Here is a 4,574-nt window from a genome sequence, read left to right as displayed (position 1 = left end):
TTTTTGAGGGGGGGGGGGGTTAGGGGTTTTGGGGGGTTAATTTAGGTGTTTCATATATTATGTTAGCTAGCTAATTAATAGAGATAAGTGTCCTCTCTTATCTCCGTACTTGGTCGACGCTACGTACTATACGTATAGAGCGGACTAGACACGCTAGCTAGTAAGCAAATGAAGGAAACAGAAGATCGTCATGAACATATGCATACAGAGAGAAGTGATATCGACCACCTCTCCTTCTCTGAGAGATTGGTTGAACAACAAGTTCTCGTATATCTATCCGACGCTACAGGCTACATCTATACAATATAAGTATCTCTTACAATATAATCTCCTAATTAAAATCGAACTGATCAGGGTCCACATGGTATTCTCCGTCTTTAGCGGTCACGTTGTCAAGAAAGAATGCCGCCAATTCCTCTTGAATTCCTCGCATACGATCTGGTGGTAGGAGTTCATCCCGCATCCGAAATATATAATTTGAAGAAGGGGTCAATACATATATATATATGAATAAATGAAACTGAACACAAATGATGGTAATAAAATAAAATTGTGAGTATTATTATTTACGCACTTCATATTGTTTGTTAGAGTAGCCCCGCTCACAGGTCGTGTGGCGGATGGACTCACAAATGTAGTATCCACAGTAATCATTCCCTTGTTCCTGCCACAACCACTTTACAAGAAATAGAGGTCAATCAAACTGATAATTAGCAAGCATGCTAAATGGTATTAATTAATGAAACTAGCGCTCACTAGGAGATGCGTGGAACATGCTACTATCGTACTTACTTTCGGGTGTCTAAATTGCAACTTCTTCGGCAGTCCCGAAGTTTTTGAGGTGAATTTTTTCCAAACCCTGCCAGACAAAGAAAACAATTACCTGATATCAGGAAATGAACAAAGTTGCCGATATGGTGCGATAATGATCGATTTAACTTACTTCTCTAGAATTTCAGTCATGTCCGCGTACTCCTTGGGATCTTTTCGTCTCGAGTCTAAGACGGTTACTAGTCCCTGCTCAAGCTTAATCTTTAGGAGAATATAGTGGAATCTGCGCACGCATGCATAACTCATCAATTACATTACTATAACCTCGACTAATAAGGGAAACCGAATATGCACAAGACAGTAACACTCACTGGAATTCGTAAGGGAAGAGTATTATAGCTTTGTTTTGATTTAATACAAACGATTGTAGCAGCTTGGCCTCGGTATCTTTGGCCTGAAATTCAACCATATATGCATCTATGAGATTTGTGTTAATGAACCCAATATCACCGATTTGTCTTTTCTTCAATTCGGCGATCTTCAATCTGCATAATATAGTAAGAATAATTGAAAATACATGCAATGAAAGAGCTGACCTATATAGAGAGACTTAATGACAGAAGTAGTACTACTTACAGGCAGTAGCAAGTGATCATTAATTTATCGAGGGCCTTTAGATTGAAAAACGTGAAGAACTCCTCAAATGGAACATTCAACAGTTCAATCCCAACGAGGTCATGCTCCTCTCTAACTCTCAGCGTCAAAATATTCCCCTCCTCAGACTCTCTACAGGTTTTCATGTACCAATCATGGAATCTTCGCATCATCGTTGTTAGAGATCTTTCATCTTTGACGAGAGGCTTCCCGTACACGTATTTGTGTTCGTCCACCTCCAAGAAATCATAATGTACATCGTCGGGCAGGTAACCTTCAAGATTGTTATAACCGGGCACCATCCCGCCTGGATCATTAGCGACGATATCGCTAGACACCTGGAGCAGGGGGAATGATTGGTTCGCTTGTTCGCCGAGCTGGGCAACTTGTTTCCCAACTCGTCGTTCTGCTAACCTTTGACCACTGACAGTACTTCCCGACCGTGACGCTTCGATAAATGACTTTTCAAGAATGCGCTCATAGTTGCCTTTCGTCGGAGACTTTGGTGGTTTCTTCAGGGTAGCCAGAGTATGCTTCGCTTTTACCGGATCTATCTTCTCCTCCGGAGGTGGATGTTTATTTTCTTTCACCCCTTCAAAGAAGTTCCTCACTTCGGCTTGCACGATATTCGTGTTTTCCTCCTGGATCCTCTCATATGGTAACTTCTCTAGAGTCTTCAGAGAAGGACCGTATCTGTATTGCCTGCCTCTGGCTATACTACTAGACGCTGGAGCAGACGGAGCGGCTGCGGCTGTCTTTCCTTTCTTACGAGGAGGAGGAGAAGGACGACGTGTCGGAGCAGCCGGAGCGGCGGCGGGTCTCTTCCGCCCTTGTTGACGAGGCAGAGAAGGAGGAGGCTGGCTGCCCGGGCGTGCCGGTGCGAGCGGAGAAGGAGGCGGAGTGCCGCCATGCACCGGAGAAGGAGGCTGAGTGCCCTGATCACTCACCGGAGGAGGAGGCGGAGGAGGAGGCGGAGTTCCCTGACTCACCGGAGGAGGAGGAGGAGGCGGAGGCGTCTAGTTCGGAAGGTTGACGAGCTCCTTCCGCCATAGGCATGGAGTCTTCAGAGAAGGACCCAGCCGAATCTCCCCTTCACCCGTAGGGTGGTCAAGCTCAAGGTCCTCGAATCCGTCCGTTATTTGATCCACCATGACCCTAGCATATCCTTCTGGAATCGACCGGCCATGGTAGGTTGTGCCAGGTTCAGTAGGTAAAACAGAGCCAACAGCCGCCTTGACTTTCAATGTCATCCATCGCACCATAAGGTGGCAATGTTGAGACTCCGTGATAGCATCCACGGGGTAGCTAGCAGGAGCCATGAAGACAGGCTCCAGCTGCTGAGTCTGCTCGGTGGAAGCCACGCTGCTTCTCCGCTGAGATGGCGGGGTAGCTTCAAGGGAAGCTTCGGCGGGTCGTTTGCTGCGATCTGCTTCTCGTTCCTCTAGCCCTTGTACCCTTTCGTGCAGCGCCTGCAGTTGGCTATGCTCCACTTTCTTCCTCCTGTCCTAGCTTTTGTAAACCCCTGTGTCCAGAAACCCATCCTTCCACGGAACGGAGCCTGGCATGCCTCGTGTCCGTCCAGGGTGCTCAGGATTCCCGAGGGCCATTGTGAGCTCGTCCTTCTCTCTGTCTGGAACGAACGTCCCTTGCTGTGCTTTCTTGATATACTCCTGAAGCCTCCTGATGGGTATTCGCAGTTGCTCTTCCATCCAAATGCACTTCCCTGATACAGGGTCCAAGGTTCTGCCAACCCCGAAGAACCAAGTCCGGCAATGGTCTGGCCAGTTCAATGTTTCTGGTTTGACCCCTTTAGCAATTAGGTCATTCTCAGCCTTGTCCCACAAGGGTCGAGCTTTGAGGTAGCCACCTGACCCCGTGCGATGGTGATGCTTCTTCTTCGCAGCATTTTTCTTGTTTGTCGCTGACATCTTCTTACTCTTTTCCGATGTCTTATGGGCCACAAATGTGGACCAGTGATCTCTGATCTTCTCATACTTTCTGGTGAATTCTGGTGTCAGTTCTTCGTCGACAAACTCTGTTTTTAGCTCATTCTTCCACCTCCTGAATACTTCTGCCATCTTCTTAAGAGCATGAGACTTTATCGATTGCTCTTTAACTGGCTTTCCGGATCCTCCTCTGGCGGTAGGGTAAAATTTGCCTTAAGCGTTGTCCAAAGATCTTCTTTCTGCATATCGGAGACATAAGACACCTCAGGGTCTTCATTCTTAGGCTTTAACCATTGGTGGATACTGATCGGGATCTTGTCCCTAACAAGAACCCTGCACTGAGCACGAAATGCATCCCTTGTCCGGATGGGTTCAATCGGCTTGCCATCGCGCGTGATTGCTGTGATCTCAAACCTTTCATTTGAGCGCAACTTTTTCTTCGGGCCTCGTTTCTTGACCAAAGTTGTGCTCGATCCAGAGGCCTAGAGAAAAGAAGGAAGACGAGATAATATGTGTACGTATGAAAACAATGAATGCATCAATTAGCTACTCAGCACGGGCTTAACTAATATATATACCTGGCCGAACTCGGTTCGGTCACCGGAGCCGTCATCACGTGCACGGTCTCCTTCTTGTACCGGCATTGGGTCACCGGAGCCATCATAATCAGAGCCTTCTTCTTGTACTGGCATTAATGGGTCACCGTAGCCATCATAATCATAGCCTTCTTCTTCACTACCCCATCCTTCCAGACCATTGGTGTCATTGAGAAACGACACAACGACATCACTTCCTTTTGTGATTATGTCCCCCAACATCGCTTCTGTTGCTTCGTCTCAGGGGTGCTCCATAGTTTCTGCAAATATTTACAACATGGCAATTATTATTCAAACATGACAGATGGATATATATTAGTGGCAAACATAGAACTAGCTAGATAATCACAATAAGGAATCATATTAGTGGCCTCGATGTTGCTTCTCTAGGGTTTGGAGTGGCCTCGACAACACTTCAAGGGTTTGGGGTGGCCTCGACACAATGCTTCAAGGGTTTGTGGTGGCCTCGACGACAACGCTCTTTTAACTTGGTAAATTTGGGTGGCCTCGAGAGAGTTTGTCGGGTAGGGGCGCGGCGGGACGGGGTAGGAGACCAACATCGTTTTTTTCTAGGGTTTGGATGTCCTCGAGAGTTCTGGTCGAGCGA

Source organism: Triticum dicoccoides, chromosome 6B (assembly GCF_002162155.2).
Source record: "Triticum dicoccoides isolate Atlit2015 ecotype Zavitan chromosome 6B, WEW_v2.0, whole genome shotgun sequence".
Classification (NCBI taxonomy): Eukaryota; Viridiplantae; Streptophyta; class Magnoliopsida; order Poales; family Poaceae; genus Triticum; species Triticum dicoccoides.
The sequence above is the reverse complement of the archived record's forward strand: the minus strand, read 5'-3'. Positions refer to the sequence as shown.